This window comes from Lontra canadensis, unplaced genomic scaffold (assembly GCF_010015895.1).
Source record: "Lontra canadensis isolate GAN:19392208 unplaced genomic scaffold, GSC_riverotter_1.0 scaffold20, whole genome shotgun sequence".
NCBI classification, from domain to species: domain Eukaryota; kingdom Metazoa; phylum Chordata; class Mammalia; order Carnivora; family Mustelidae; genus Lontra; species Lontra canadensis.
Genome location: NW_022631014.1, coordinates 9,655,804 through 9,673,360, shown reverse-complemented (window position 1 = coordinate 9,673,360; position 17,557 = coordinate 9,655,804). Strand labels below are relative to the sequence as shown.

Genomic DNA, 17,557 nt, shown 5'->3' with positions numbered 1-17,557 from the left:
TAATGTCTTTATTTTGTACTTTGATTATTAGAATTGCTGCATATCTTTCTTATGCAGAGGAATGGGGGGATGAAGGAAATTAAGTGATTTCTGTTTCCTGCTTCCTAATATTCATATGCTTCAGGGAGGAAACAGAAAAGAAGATGAAGCAAAGTATTGTGTGTTTCACAATGACTTTTTAATAGTTAAGAAGTATCGAAATTAAAGCCCTTTCAGAGTAGGCTGGTCCATTATTTTCCCTTTAATAAGAAACAGCTTCTGATACCCCAACATGAACTTGATAACCTTTGGGAGTGAGAAAGGTGCTTAGAAGTTTAGAAATTTCATCTGAAAGTTTTCTGACATGTATTTTAAGAAAAAGTTTTTTGTCAACTTATTATTCCCATGTATAGAACTTTGAGTTTATTGTTGTTTTTTTTTTTTTTAAGAAGTTGAGAGGAAAGGAAATCTTACTCATTTTGTTTTATCTTGCTCATTAAAGCATATCTGATCTCTTGAGTATCAGTTAATTCTTTCTATGACTAACATTTACATTTCTTCTGTTAGGCTTTGAATGAGAACATTCCTGATTGGAAAACCTTTCTTTCAGTTTCTGTGCTGCTCTTTTGGACTCATTTTCAGTTCTGCTTTTCCTTTAAATTGTCCTCACCTTCTGCCAGTCTATGGATCTTTCTCATTCCTCTAGTGAAAGTGTGTGTACATGCATGTTTAGATACCCTTTTTCAGTCCTGAGTATTTTAGAAATTTGGGCAAGGGATTTTGTCCTCTTGTTAATCCTAAAAATTTACACCTATTTTGGTGCCTGTTTACATTACTTTTATTTTTATTTTATTTTATTTTTTTCTTTATGTTATAGTTAAGACATTCTGTTTTGCTTTTGAACTATGTAATTTACATTGTCTGTGAAATCATTTCAGCATAGTAGAAGGGGTATTGGAAAACAAAAAAGGGGATGGATGTTAGGTCTTCCAAGTTTGAGCCCTACCACGTAAGCCATAACTTCAGCAAACATCACCCAGGGCATGGATCTTCGTCACTCCTTCTTGAGAGGCAAGTGCCCTTCATCTGAATCTTCTATGTAACTTTCACTTCTATTCAGGAAGGGCCAAAATATTAGTTTACCATTTTGTTGAGAAAGAGAAAGAAAAAAAGCACATTCAGTATTCTGATGAAGGGTAGAAGTAATTGGAATCATTTTGTCTCATAGCTAAATATTTAAAATGTTTTTAAGAGGACATTTTTCAACTCTGTATCACTCAACTTTTGTTTTCCAATTGGTAACATTAACCTTGCTGGCTTTATGTTCTCTGAAGTTAAATTAGTTCTGTTGTATTTCCTTGAGTCGCTTCCATTTCCCCTTTCTACATTTCCAAAATGGAGCCTTGTTCTTGTAGGTTAGAATACATATTTTTAATTGTTATCCCATTAGGTCTGCTTTTCGTTACTATTCAATACAGAAACACATCGGGGAAAAGTTCATTGTATATGTTTTAAGTCAAGTTTTGGGAGCTGTAGTCACTGTACGAAGTGACACACGGTGGTCATTTTGAGCAATATTAAGATGGGATCGGGTAGACCCTATACTTGAAGAAATCTGGAGCATCAGTGTGGTTAAGACTGGGCTCTCGTTTCAAACTGTAGGTACTACCTACACAGAACTGTGTACATTCTTTCCTGACTCTAGCACTTAGTAGGTGCACCAGTAACTAGCTGGGAGACTTAGGAAACTTCTACCTCCATTTTCAATTCCAAACTAGGATGAAAAATAATTACTCTCAGTGGATGTCGTGGAATAGTGTCTGGCATAAAATGAGCATGAATATTTTTCATTTTTTAAAGCTTCATAATGTGACTCATCTTTTTGACTTTAATGCAATTCAAACTTCTTCTCAAGAAGCTTCAGAATTTCACAAAAGGTGAAGAGACTTGCCTATGCTAGGTGAACCACACAGATACAGACGTCTTGAATGCCCAGTCCCTTTTTTTTTTTTTTTACAACACTCTATTGTCATTGCCTGAGGTATGGAGTGCCCCTGAGTAACTGAAAATGTGTTCGCACTATATGAAAGCTATGTAGCGTGTAGCGTTGATCCTTTCAAACTATTTGCTTTGGAAGAGAATTGATTTTTTTAGTCCATAGCAGTTCTTGAAACTAAGCACCCTAAGAAGCAGCAGCTCCATCCCACCCGTTTTGTTTCATATGCTAAAAGTTGCACACACCAAGTCCAAAAAAAAAAAAAAAAAAGCACAGGGTTTAAGAAACCTGCCCATAGGCTTGTAGCTCTAGGTCAGGATGAACTGGACCCAGCACAGCCCGAAGGGCCACTTTCCTCTTCTCCTGCCTGCAGCCTTGGGGCTAGAACCTGCGCGTTCTGTGGTTGCTACGGCAACCCCGAGGCGGGTGTCACCCGTCGCTATGGCGCTCGGTACGCCGCAGCACGGCTGTTTCTGATTGGCCGAGGTGCCCCGGCGAAGCGGAAGAAGAGGTGTTGGCATTGGTTCAGCCAGCGCCGGTTGGTGGCCTAAAGCAGGATTTGCACCAACGGTGCAGCAGGCAGTGGTGTCCCCGAGACAGGGAGTGGGTTGGGGGGTGGGTGGGCGGGACGGGTCCCCCGATCCGGAGCCGCGGGGGCAGCAGCAGAAACGATGAGGAAGATTCAGAAATTGGCCTGAACGAGGGCTCTCCCCCTCTGGCGCGGTGAGTGGGGCAGGAGCGGGCGTTCCTTTGCGCCGGCGCGCGGTTTGAGGCAGGGTCTCCAAGGAGTTGCCCACAGGTCCTTGTGGAGCAGCCCGAAGCCTCCGGGAGTCAGCTTCACTCGCCCTGGGGCAGGGGCAGGGAGTGCGGGCTGTCGCGGATAGGCGAGTCGCCCTGAGCCTGTCTCTTAGCAGAAGGGTTGGTGTCGTGCGACTGGATGGTGGGCAGGTGCAATCAACGATGTTTGACGGCCCTTTCAGTTCGATGAAGGAATTATTTTGGTTATATGGAGCGTGAATGTGTCTCTTCCAGTCTTCCCCGATACCTCTGCAGCCTCATTCATGAAAGTCTTTACAGGCATCGCTTTTCTGCCTTCCCTTTCTGTGATGCTGCTTTGACTGCCCTCTTTGCTTTTCTGCACCACGTGGGTGAGGCTGTCCACTTCCACGCCTTCACGCATCACGGGTCTGCCGATGACTGGAAAGCGTCCTCCTCCAGCCTAGACTGCTTCACGAAGCGCCAGACCCCCAAATCCACCTGCCAGTTAACTCCCCAGCTGTGTGACCCTAGAAGCTATCTCCCTCCACTCCCACCAGACTGCCACACCTTTGGGTTCCCTATCTTGGGCAGACCTATCCAGTTACTAAAATCACATTCTGGGCAGTGTCTTTGACACCACCTCTTCTGCATTTCCATCAATTATCAAGCTTGTAGCTTCTTAATAGACATCAAACCAATTTCCACATCACCATCTCCATTCTCACTATATTAAAATTTCTGCCAGTTCCATGGTTAAACTCAGCACCCATCCAGCTTCCCTGATTCTGGTCTGGAACCATTTTCCCCAGGAGAGTTGGGCTGATCTCTCTCTCAAAAAAAAAAAAAAAAATATATATATATATATATATATATATATATATATATATATATATACCTTTTTTTTTTCCTGCAAAGATTGTGCATTATCCTACTCCAGCTCTTTAGTTAGGCCTCCCATCAGCATTTCCATCTTGCTCATTCCCAGAACATGCCAGTCTCTGTCCCGTGCAGTAATTTCATCTGTTGTTCATACTGCCCACAATGGACTCCACTTTTTGCACCCTCCCCAGCCCTATTCTCATTCTCCAGTCTTGCTCTTCGTGTTGCCTCATTACTTTTCTCTTCTCTTCTCTAGACATTATTTGTGAAGGCAGAGGCTACATTTATCTTACTCAGTGTTTGCTGTATCTCTCACAGTATCATGCCCATACCAGGAGCTCAACAAATACTGGTTAAGCGAATGAATCTCTAAAATGAGAAGCCATTACTTTTCATGACACCCTTTTTTGGTTCCAGAAAAGTCTGAAATAATCTGGCCAGTGAAGCTTTTATTTATAAAATATGAATAGTGAATTTATAAATTTTACTTAGATTTCAAGATCCTTGGTGATTGCAAACTACTTCACCTCAGAGTCTATCTTTCATCATTAGTATAAGGGTGGTTGTTATTACATGGCATGGGTTTCAAGTGGGAAATAGGGAGTACAGCATAGGTTGCAAGAGAAAAGCTTTGGAGTCAGAGATACATGGATTTGCATCCTGGCTACAGCATTTTAGCTCAGTGGCCCATGGCAAATGACTTAGCCTCCAATAAGCTTCTTTATCTGTACAGTGCACTGATGATAGTACCCATCTCACATGATTGTCTTAAAGACTAAATGTGAACAATTCATATCAAGTGCACAGTGCCTTATACTTAGTAAATTTTTACATGTTTAAAAAATTGAAATATTCACATGGTTGTTTATAGCAGTTTTATTCACAATTGCCAATATTTGTGAACAACCAAGATATCTTTTAGTGGGTGAATGGATAAACTGTGATACAGCTAGATAATGGAACATTATACAGTGCTAAGAAGAAGTGATCCATCAAGCCACGGAAAGACATGGAAGAACCTTAAATGCATATCACTAAGTGAAAGAGGCCAATCTGAAAAGAATCTGAATTCTGCATATTGTGTGAATTCAACAATATGACATTCTGGAAAGGGCAAAATTTTGGAGACAGTAAAAAGATCAGCAGTTGCCAGGGGTTGGGAGTTGGGGAGAAATGGATAGACAGAGAACAGAGGATTTTTAGGGCAGTGGAAATACCAGATGATATTATAGTGATAGATACATCTCATTATGCATTTGTCCAAACCCATAGAATGTACAACACCAAGAGTGAACCCTAAGGTAAACTGTGGACTTTGGGTGATCATGATATACCGATGTAGTTCATTCTCGGTATAAAAAGTACCATTCTAGTGAGTGATACTGTTAATAGGGGAGATTATGCAGGTGTGGGAGCGGGTGGTGGATGAGAAACCTCTGTAACTTCCTCTCAGATTTGTTGTAAACCAGAGCTGCCCTAAAAAAGGTTTTAACAAAAAAGAAAAAGTAACACTGAGTGTGAGAATTGTGAAACTTCCATGGTCAGCCCACAGAAGGTACAAATCAATCTTCTAATTCATTCAAGTGCAATTTCTAGGACCTCCTCCTCCTACTTGTTCACACTATCTTACTTGATCACCAGCTTTGGTGTATTGTCAACAGCTCCCAAAAAGGTAAGACACTCATTCACTCAATGAGTATTTGTTGACCATCTGATTGGTCCAGGGCACCATGCCAGGTAAGGTGGGTCAAAAGAAACTATAACCCATAAAGTAGGTGAAAGAAAGGGCCAGAAATGTTGCTCTGCTAGTCAGAGCCAGCTCATCTTTGAGGTCAAAGTTAGAGTGAACTGAGTTTAAGCACTTAGATAGGCAGAGAGGACCTAGAAGGTCATTCACAGAGTTAATAAATATTTATTGAGCATCTCGATGTTTGGCAGTGAACAAAACAATGTCACTATTCCTTTAGAATTTATATTCTCAGGGATAGTAGATCAGGGTCCAGAGGACACAAAATCTCATTCCAGATTATCTGGGTTCAAATGCCAGCTGCCCCACTGCCCAATGTGGGACCTCTGGCAAGTTATTTCATTTTTTTGCACCTCAGTTTCCCGTAAAATGGAGTGGTTTTATTACATGAATCCATATCGACAAATTTCTTATAACTCTGATGGGTACATGGGAAGTACCATGTAAATGTAGCTATTTGTATTTCTTGGGGTGGGGGGGAGACAAGTAAACAGGTAAAAATAAAGCAGGGTAAGGGGATAGAAAGTGTCTGCCTAGGGACAGATTGTGTGGCTTGGATTTGGAAATGAGTCTTATATTTTTGAAAGACTTGGTCTATTTCCATAGGAAAGTGAACATTAAACATACTTGTATCTGGGTGACATGTGCAATGATTTTAAAAACCCATGAAAATGAACATTGCCTAAAATAGATGATTTCTTATCATTACTCATGCTTATCTAGAGGTCAGTCTTACCCTCATTTCAGCTGAAATTTCAATAGTCATAATAAAGGTCATACACCTAAGTCCAACTTGGGGTTTATTAAATCTTCCATTGGGGATAATTATAACTGACCTGGGTGCTAGCGTCACAGCCCTTAGCAAAGTCACAGTGACAAAATGACAATTGACTGGCTCGCATCTGGAAAAGAAACTAAAAAACCCTCCTAATGAAAGTTAAAATAAAAACTGGAGGCAGAATGGAGAAAGCACAGCAGCCATAATATTGACCCTGGGCAATAATAGGGCAATAGGAAAAAGTTACACAGTGTTTAGTGTATTGTTCCTGAAAGTTTCAGAGAAGTGTATAGGAAGTAATATTTGATTATTAAAATGGTAAACATTTGTCTAGAAAATTCACTTAGGCTAACAGCTGGAAAATTTCCACCAATAAATGAGAGTTATTAAAGCATTAGATTAACAGGGAAGGCTCTTTTTGGCTTTAAATTCCTGTAATGCTAGTTACCAGCTGTATTGACCTGGGACACATTGCTTAATCTCTGTGGGCCTCAGTTCACTCATGTGTGAAAGGGGACAATAATGGTAGGTGCCTTCCAGATTTGTTAGGAGACTTGTACGAGTTAAGGTACGGAAAGCACTGAGCGTGGCCCTGGCATGCACCAGGTAAACATTTGCTCTTATTACTGTTGTTTTATTACTAGATAAGAGATCTTGGCCAAGTTACTTAGCTTCTCAGTGCCTCAGTTCCTTCTTCTGTAAGTTGGAGATCTAACACTACCCACCTCATAGGATCGTTTTGAGGATTAAATGAATATACCAAAATGCTTATTATAGTAAACCTTGAATAATATTATATTAAAAAAATTAAAATCGAGACTATTTTTGATTTTGAAAATAAAACTTTTTTTCTCATTTTCTGTCTAATATTTGTTATCAATGAATCAAAGTCAGCATATGTACACAAATGATTAAAAATGAGCATGACAGGTTCTTCAGATTGAAGTAACAAGTAATATTACCCATGACAATATTTACAAACAGCTATCATAATAACAATTACTTACATTTCTATAGCTATTGACAGTGCTGAAGGGGTTTTGCTTTATTTAATCCCAACCACCACTTTATGATAGGGTATACTGTTATTTCTATTTTGTGGCGAATGAAGAAACTACTAATCAGAGAGATCCTGGAACTATCTGAGGTCACGTGGCAGGCACACATGGAAACCAGGTCTCATCCACCACCATTACTACTTGGGACTACCTCTCAGTGGTGTAACCAGAAGAATTCACATGCTCAAACCTGTGAAGTATTTGAGAACATGTGACATTCTTAGAATGTCCACATATGTGCTACACTTGACATACATGTGAATACTCATCTTTAGGAGATGGTTTTGTCCTGTTCCTGTATACTCGAGGTAGTCCATGTCTAACATGAATAACAGTTACTTTGTGGCTTCCTTGTGTTTATGAGGTCTTTGTCAAATCAATATTCTGTAACATCTGGATCCTGGTCAATAGTGGCAAACGTATTATTTGCTGATAGTTTTGTCCCCATTATCTTTATTCCCCATACTTAGTGATTCTCCAGTTATACATGGAGCTTCCCAATCCTGTTTCACTTGGGACTTTTTCATTCATTCATTCAGCAACCATTTGTCGAATACCTTTGTTATAAACTAGCAATGCTGTGCTGGATGCTGGGGATGAGTGAGTGGGCTGCCATCCCTATCCCTGACTAGTTTGTAGTAACTAGAGGAGACAGACACGTGTATTTATTGGATTATTGCCGCAATCTTCCCCTTTATTAAGAGCTGCAAGGCAGTGCCTGGTGAAGCTGTGGCCCCATTGAGGATGCCAGTGGAAATTACCTTAAAGAATGGACGTGTAAGTTGAGACACGAGAGATGAGTCTTTCAGGTCTTCCCGTATCAATTTGTTCCTTGAGTCCAGAAATAGAGATCCCGGGGTTTCCAGCAGAACCCGCTCTAGAGCAGGGATTCAGGGGTCAGGTGTGGAACTGGCAAGGCAGAAGCATCATCCCATGGAACACCTCATAGGCCTTGTTAATTTTTGTTACCTCAAGAGAAATGGAAAGCCCACAAAGGCTTAACTGGTCAGAGTTGTCCATAAAAATGGTTGCTTTTGTAGCTTTGTGAGGAGTGGATTCCATGTTGTTGGGCAGAGAGAGTAAATGGAAGTTGAGGGACTGCTTAGGAATGGATGGCTGTAGTTTAGGTGAGTGATGAGGGAGATGAGGGTGTTGGCTATGAGAGTGGAAAGAAGTGAACCGATAGAGACCATATTAGAAATGATAGAAAAATAGGATTTAATGGCCAAAAAACTAAGGGGGTGAGGAAGAAAAAGGTGCCATTTTTTTCTGATGTTCATACCAAAGTGCTGTATTTTGAGATTATCTGTGACTATTTTGTTCCATAAGGTGGCTGTAGACTTAGAGGCTACCACTCATCCATGTACCAACATCCACCTCTCTCCACATTCCTCAGCTCCAGTTCAACTAATCTACTTGCTGTCTCCCCAGACCACTCCCAGGATTTTGCCTCCATCCCTTTATTCATTCACTCTTCTAAAAAGTTCTTCACAAGCCCTACCCATCTTTCTGGACCTTCTTCACGTCCCCAGCCTTTCCATGACTTTTCAGCCCACAGTGATCTTCCTTCCCCCAAATTCATTTGATTTATAATCTCCTTTAGAAGTTAACTTCCTCTGCTTTTTGACATTCCTAGTATTCTTATTTAGTCCCTTGTAATAGCCTATACCACAAGAAATCCCTCCCCCCCACTTTAAGGTCCAATAGCAGTAGTTTCATATTGTTTGACCTATGTACTTAGGACTTCTTACACATACTGAGATGTGCATAGATTCTTTTTTGCAGCGCCCAGAAGTGTCTCGTGCACATTCAGACTATAGTAAATAATAAAATGCACTTAAAACAAAGTGTTACTAGATGAAATGTAATTGAATTTTATGGCTTAAAAGTACTTCTAGTTTTTTATAGTGCCTCCAGTTGTTTTGAACATCAATGTGTTTACTTGTTCTCTTCACCCTTAGAAGGTCTAGGGTGTTGGGCTCAGTCCATATTTATTTATTATCACCAGGACTCATTTGTTATCGTGATTTATTACCATGATGGTTAACTTTGGGGGAATACATTTTGACCATGTCTTATTCAGTGCAGTATCCTCAGTGCTTGGCATATATGAGGGGATCAATAATTACTTTTTGAAGGAAGGAATGAATGAATATAATTGTCACCTTTCTCTTACACACAAAAACAGAGAACAGAATGTAATCTTGCTGTGTTTGGGGTCGATGAGAAAAGAGAAACTTGGTGTGCTACTTAAGTTACTTTCATTGATTGGTTAATATAAATTTCCCCCTCATATCATCTGGGCCTTTTTTTCCTTTTATTTTCAATATCACTGCTTAATATATGGGTCTCTGGTTTCACTTGTTTTAACACAGATATATGACAAACTATGTCCTGAGTAGGTTTGGGTCAGCAGCCACCCAAGGCGTGAACACAGTCATATCACAAATATCATTATGTAGTGGCAGTGGAGGGATCCATAGAAACCATATTCATACCTGCAGCTATTTCCTTTTCCAAGAAAGTATAAGTTTGAACAGGAATAAAGCTTCAAAAGAAGAAAACTATAATGGTGTCTCTTGCCACATACTTTAGTTGATTTTGGAGCAGCACCTGCAGTCCAACTTGGTTTAGTACTGGTCACAGGAAAATGAGGGCAAAATCTTTTTTTTTCCCCCCTAAGATTTTATTTATTCCTCCTAGAGAGAATGAGAGAGGGCATGAGAGGGGGGAGGGTCAGAAGAAGCAGACTCCCTGATGTGGGACTTGACCCTGGGACTCTAGGATCATGACCCGAGTTGCTTAACTAACTGAGCCACCCAGGTGCCCTGAAGGCAAAGTCTTAAAGAAGTGTCTAACATATAGCAGATGTCAATAAATACTTGTGGGAGTGAGTGGGAGACAGAATACAATTGGAATTTTTTATTCTTTATATCTTCAATTGCTTGTTTGAATATAAGACAGAAAATTGTTTAAAGTATAAACGATTTGCACAAGGAAGGTGTCAACTCTACTCCTCAGGAGCAAGGCCCTGATAATACTTGACCTTTAGCTGGGGATGTAGTCCTGCCAGTGGAGGTTCTGTAGCAACTGTGTCTTTGTTTTCCTCTGCATGGTGATATGAAAATACACCGCCTACCTGTTTCACATGAGTGAGGCCGGATGAATGAATGGATGTTTGCGAGCACCCCAGGGTCCAGGAAGTGAAGTTATGCAAGCATCAGTTGCTATTAGATCACCCTTTGCCCTCGGCTAAGGGCCAATGTCAACAAGTCCTCCCTTTCCCATCTACCCAGAGCTTGCCATTAAGATTTAGACCACAGAAGTGTACTGGGTGGGCTCCGTTCTTTTAAAGGTGCTTTGTGGCCATGGATACCTTTTATCTCTCTGGGCCTCAGTCTCCTCTTTGGCTAAATGAAGGGTACGGAATCATGATCTTCAACCCATGGCCTATAGATCCGTTTTATTTGTCCCGTGCAGGAGTTTTGATTTGCTTCATTTTTAATGTGAGTTTAAATCCCTTTAGAGAGGGTATGCCTCCTCAGGTTTGACTGAAGCTCTGACTGGATCTACTCTATGCCTGGCATGCATTTACATACTGTTCCTGGGCCTGGAAGGTGTTAGACACCCTCACATCAGATATTCTCTATGGTTTTTACATAGAACAACTGTTTCTGTTCGGCTGGCTCCACACCTATTTCCCACTGAAGAACAATTACAGTGTAACGTTAGGGATAAAATCAAGTCCACAGTTTAGAGAAGCCGACTCCCTTTTTGAGCTGTAATAGGTACAGGTATAAGCAAGTCATGTTTCTTACAGGAGTTCCTTGACTTTTAGATCACTTTACTTTCAAGGTGTGTGTGTGTGTGTGTGTGTGTGTGTGTGTGTGTGTGTGGTGCATGTTTTATTTTCCAGTTATTTGACCCATCTAACTTGACACTTTCTGTGCAGGGTATATTGTTTTCTAAAACACAACCAGTTTGAAAAGACCAAGCACCATATCTCTGTGAGATTAAGTGTGATTATTCTTTGTAAAAAGGAGACACTTTCTCTATTCTCATGGCACTTTAACTAAATAAACTGCTCAAGCGGCCAATGTATTTTGTTTTTCCTGAAGTAATTTTGGACTTACATAAAAGGTGCAAAAGTAGTATAGTGAGTTCACACCTACCCTTCACTCAGCTCCCCCCCAGTGTTAGCATCTTGCATGACTATGGCACAATTATCAAGATTAAGAAATTAACACCTAACTAATGCATTTTGACACACTTTGTTTTCAAAGGACCACTATTAAGGGAATATTGAGAAAAAAAAATCTACAGTAAAGGACTTAGAGAAATGATTTTTTGTTTTGCATTGCCAGATAGTTATGGGGCTGAAAATTCTCTCAGTTTCTTTAATGTGTACTTGAGCACAGACAGATCTGTAACTTGTAATCTGATATGGAGGTTAACTGTCATTCATCAAAGGAAATAAGGACTCCCTTTTGTCGGTACAAGGAAGTTAGAACTTCCTTTTGTGGTAAGCTTCATAACAGTTTATTTTAGTGCTTTTTCAAAATAATAAGCCTGATGTAGCCAAAGTGGTGATTAACTGGAGTCATGTTAAACACGCTTACTGTTTTTACTTTTAAGTGCTTTTTTTTTCTCAACCATTGATAAATGTAGTAAATAAAGTAAATACTTAATCACCGAAGTGATTAATAAGAAAAAAAAAAGTATTAGTGGGATTTGGAGCTATTTCCTATCATGAATCAAATGGTTTTCTGTTTCATCTTCAGTAAAGATGAGGCCATTTAAGGATCTTCTGAACAGCTAAGGAAACTGTGGAATAAAAAAGAATTTCTGGGTAGAGAATCTGAAAACTGTATTACAAATACCTTGTTATCTAGTTAGTGGGTTTATATTGTACAATTTAGATTAATTACAGACAATTAGGTAATTTTATCATAGCATGGATTTCTTTCTCTGTCATAGGTGTTTACCTTGCAATTACCAAGAGATCATGAGCAAATGAGGTGTGTGTCTCTGGGGACTTCTTTTAGCATTAACCCACATTTCAAACGATAATAGAAGATAAGAATTACTTTCAGAGTCTCTTTAAAATGGATTAAAAAAATTCAACAGTGAGTCAGTACTGTGATTTTGTCTGTACTTGACCAGGGCTGTAAACACCAAACCCGTTTCTCTATCCCATGAGGCGTGGAAAGATCCTTTCTCACCCTTCTGTGATAGTATTTGGGTCCCATGGCTGAAATGTGCAAATGAAAGATACTGAAAATTTCTGTTCTTTAAGTAATATGCACAGGATTTTGTATATAATCTTTCACTTCTGTGCCCCCTCCCTTTTTAAAAGAAAAAATTACTAAATTTCAGCTTTCCCACTTAGAATTTCAAGGGAAAATCCACCTGAACATAATTATTTATGTGCCTAGTATTATAATTTCTTTGGCCTCATCTCATCTGTAAAATAAATGTTAGAAAAGTCAGTGGCTATCTTTTTTTGTTTTTAGCATTTTGTTTCTGAAATGAAACTGTACACAGAACCCCAGTGAAGTGGGACTGCTCTGACTTAAGTGGGGAGCCCAGGTTCAGCCCTAACTTCTCAGCCACGGTTCTCCTCTTCTGGGCTCCCTCTCACCCTCTTCTAGTTGTCCTGGAACGCACAACTACTCAGTCCTTGCAGGCTCTGAACTTGGGGCAGTGGTTCTCAGAGAATCATCTAGGGTTGCTATGGAAACAACATTGCTATTTGAAAGGAGAGACTTCAGTTTTCTAGGCCATTCGGGTGGTCTTCAGACTAATATGTTATTGGTCCACAAAGAGATAGTACAAAATTGAGAGTGTTTCGAAATGTTGACAGCAATTCAACATTGCTATGACATCCAACCACGTGATCCGAGCTGACTTACCTTGTCGAACAGGATATGGACCACAAGTATTGGCCTATAATAGATTGCAAATTAAAAAGAAAAAGAAACTTCATAGGTCACATGAAAAGCACTGTTCATGAATATTATATTATATGGAACTCTAATTTCTCTCCTCAAGACTGCTAATTCCCAAGCATGTTCAAGATTATTATAACATGACAAATATCCATCCATTGATTTGATTTATGAGGAAGCTCTATGAAAGGTTTTTAAATTGAAAGAGTGATGACACAGGTCTGTTTTTTTTAAATAGTTCTTTTATCCATTGGTCCATTCTTTTTTTATAAAGTAAATATTTGTTGTTTGCCTTCCTTGGAACTATAGAGGGTATTATGCTAAGCGAAATGAGTCAATCAGAAAAAGACAATTATCGTATTATCTCACTGGTATGTGGAATTTAAAAAACAAAACAGATCAGAGGGGAAGAGAGGAAAAAATAAAACAAGATGAAACCAGAGAGGGAGAAAACAAGATGAAACCATAAGAGACTCTTAAACAGAGGAAAAAAACTGAGGGTTGCTAGAAGGGAGAGAGGTGGGCGGATGGGGTAACTGGGTGATGAACGTTAAGGAGGGCATGTGATGTAATGAGCACTGGGTTTTATATAAGACTGACGAATCACAGACCTGTACCTTTGAAAGCAATAACACATTATATGTTAAATGAATTAAAATAGAGAAAAAAAAAATCCCAAACCAGCCAACTAAGCTTTAAGCTATAGCGCCCCCCCCCCCCAAAAAAAAAGTGAACCAGGGAGGTCCAGTTCCTGGTCTAATGAGGTAATCATGCAATTGCAATATTTTGTGCACATGTTTGCAAAGTGGGGAGTACAAGCTGCCCTGGGGGCACTGAGGAGGAACATCAGGTTTGGGGGGTTAGAGGAGGTTCTCATACTAAAATCCTAAAATAGTTGTTAAAAAGCAAATACTTCATGAACATTGGTAAAGATGCCTTCGCTACTCCTTGTAGATTATGACACATATATTTTTTGAGCTTTTATACTGTGCCTGTACTGTGCCATGTGCTATTCGGCGTGTGGGGGATGTATTTGTGTGTAAAGCAGATACAGTTTCTGTTCATGTGGGCCTTAGGATCTAGTGCAAGAAAACCAATAAATGGACAAGAATATTTCTGATGTTGATGATCTTCAGAAGGAGATGAAACAGGGTGATGTGGTAAGGATGCGTCTGTGGGGGTAAATAGGTTGCGTAAGTTCATCAGAAGAGCCCGCACCAAGGAGGGGACATCAGAGCAGATACCTCAGTGACATGAAGGAGCCAGCCTGGGAATGAGAGAGGAAGAGCAAGTGGCAAGTGCCAAGGGCCAAAGCTTATGAGCAGGAATGGGTTTGCCATGTTCATGAGCCAGGGAGAAGGCCAGTAGGGCTGAAGTGAAGTTGAGCAAGAGGGAAAGAGTAGAGGGATCAGAGAAGTGAAAGTCCTGGAGAGGTCAAGCAAAGAAGGGAAACTTGAGGCTGTGTTCAATGTGTATCCCCAGCAAGGTTCTTGCATCCTCATCGTCCACAACTCTCCCACTGGGTTTGGTGATCACAGCGAATGACATGGGTGTCCTACTGAGAGCCTCTCCCATCCCTTAGGACTATTTGTGTGCTAGGTGTTGGCTTCAATATTCCTTTGCTTCTTACAGCCAGTTCCTGTGTCTCTTTTTTGGAGGACTCCCCCCAAGCTTGTAGAGTTCCTTTACCCCCAGACAAGAGTGTTTGGGGGGTTATGATCTCCCTTGAGGACGCCTAACCAATGACTAAAGACTAAACAGGAACATGAAAGTCTGCTCCCTTCCCTCAAGTTTAGACAGTCCTGAGACATAATCTGCACTCTGGAGCTCCCCTTGGAATCACACCGAGGCTGCCCCTCTGGAGAGCTTTTGCTCTAGGTAGCATCCTTGCTTAACTTCTCTGGAGAACACCTCCTCAGTAAGTATTCTGCATCTGGGCAAGTTAAGATGCGAGCTGCTTTCCCCCATCCCCAGTTTTGGATTATAACCATTGGTATAATGTGATTGTTTTTGTTGATTTAAAATGGGATTAGATGAAATATTTCAGAGTATTCTCAACTTCTCGAAGTTTTCTTCTGAATAGTTTCCGTTTTAACAGCCATCAAGTGGAAAGGATTTTGTTTTTTATCTGAAGGCAATTGTCTGTTTCTACTGATTCCTGTCGATTTGTTTACTGTTTAATTAAGTGAAACATTCCCAGAGAGTTATCTATTCTCACTTTTCCAGCTCACAGAGTAGACATTAATCTTAAACTGATAAAACTATTAGATGATTATTTCCTGTTCACACATTGGGTCAATCAAATTATGCAGATTAAACAGGGGAATAAGATGGGGTATTTAGTAGGGTATGATCTGGCTAGATATGCTCTCCTTCTGGCAGAAGCTTTTCTACACATTTTCATATGCTAATCCTTGTGGCTTTCATTTCCTACTTCTAACACAGTCTGTAGCTATGGTTTGCACAGGAATTGGAGGCCAGCAGGCTGATGTGTCTATGTGGAATTTTCCCTCTGTCCTTGAGGGAAAAGTAAAATCAGATTCTATTAATTTTGACTGGATTTCCATTTATTTTAGAACCTTGGGGGCATTTTAATATCCATATATAAGAAGCACTTGGCTCTTTTGCTTTTAAAAATTATTTGCAGATCGCCTGTGTCATCCCTTCTTCCCTTCTTCCATCCTTCTCGTCCTCCCTCCTTCCCTTCCTTCTTCTTTCTTTCTTTTATAGAAAAGTGAAAGTGAAATCAATCTCTGAGTACGTCACAAAACATAGTTTGAAGTCATTAAGTGGATTTTTACTTGCTTGTGGGAGTATCATATGCCTGTGATAGCCTGCTTTACCTTTAACAGTTTTCAGGCTGAGATTGGACATAGTAAATGTTCAGTAAATATTTCTTGATTGTACGAATCCCTAGTGTTATGTCCTAAGCCCAGTCCTAAAATACTATTTTTGTGCTTTTCTTGATGTTCTTCTGTGAAGAGAGCCTTGGTCCCCAACTGATAATTCCAGCTCAACTCTTTATTATAAATATGACTACTCTACTGGAAAAATAATTTTTTAATCCTTACATAAACTTTGTTCATTTCACAAAATAAAGTTTCACTCCATTCTGTTGCAGTGAAACACCTATTGGCACATTCCTTTTACCTTTAAATATCTCCGAAACACTTGGAATTGACCTTCGATTTCACAATACATTGAGGCATGCAATTATAAGACAATAATACATGCTTTCTCATGCCTGAAAATAACTCTGAAGTCAAGCTGTGACATTAAAGCACAGTTGGAAAATTTTACATCCAATCAAATTAAACCAATAGCGTATTTAATTTTGTATTTGCTATGTAACTGAAAGTAAGGCTGTCTTCAGCTTTTTATTTGTTTATTTTTAGTCTGGAAATTAAAACAATTGAATCAGAAATTGATTAAGGAAAAAAAGACAAATAAATAGTTTTCTGTTCAATGGTTAAGTAATCTGCCTTGTCTCTTACTTAGCTTTTGAGTGGGAGTGGGAAATAGTATTAAAATTTACCCTAGGAAGGGTGGCCATGATGACTACAAAGCTTATCTAGAAGATGGAAATGCCTATTGGGTTGTATTCCCAGACTGGCCAGACTAACTGTCCAGATTGTTTGAAAACAAACTTCAGCTGAGTAAATTTTAAAGATCTTATTGACTTTATTCAGTGATTCATGAATTAGACAACATCCATTCTAGCAGATAGGAAGGAACTCTGAGGAGCTTCATAGGCAGAAAGGAGCAGGAACAAGGAAGTAATGCTAGTCAAAAAGTAGACTATTGCAAGATTACTTTTCCCTAAAGGGTAACATGGGTTTATCAGGCAGATTATTTAGCTAATGCTGATCTGATCATTCCTGCTTGGCTTGTTTAAGTGTTCATATCTGGGAGGGCTAAAAATGTACTTAGATTTGGTTACCTGGGGATTAGCATAAGTGACTCCATTTTGGGCCTGTTGGCTTGTTTTTGACAGGGGGGTTGAGTGAGTGTAGGGGCTGTGCAAGACTGGCCCAATTCTTGCTGAAGAACTTGTGACTGCCATTGACCCACCTGGGGATCAGGTGGCAGTTTGGAAGCTTTAGGAATTCTGGAGATCCAGTGAAGTTTTGTGTTTACCTTTGACACTGTAATGCTATTGACAGGTGGGTGGGGTTTTCTTTGGGCTCTTAGGCAGATGACCCATGATGAGGGAGGAACCCCTGGAATTAGAAGCATATAGTTAAGGATACTTGTCGAGAAGACAAGTAAGAGGGCATAAAGGCATTAGTTGGGCTCCAGGTATTTGCTTATAGATATATATTTTGGAAAACCCCAATGGGGGCACTTTTCCTCACAAGAAGAATAGTGTGTTTGTTGGAACAATTGGTCAGAATATTTGAAAACAAGGGTGAC

General features: G+C 39.9%; 1 protein-coding gene across 3 annotated transcripts in view; it reads left to right on the top strand.

Annotated features, from left to right (window-relative positions):
* Positions 1–2,649: 2,649 nt before the first annotated feature.
* Positions 2,650–17,557, top strand: part of NEK10 (NIMA related kinase 10) — a 215,596-nt gene continuing 200,688 nt past the window's right edge. For all 3 annotated transcript variants that reach the window (XM_032861000.1, XM_032860999.1, XM_032860998.1), the window contains exon 1: positions 2,650–2,698. The gene's annotated coding sequence lies outside the window, so the exon portion shown is untranslated. The remainder of the gene's footprint in view (positions 2,699–17,557) is intronic.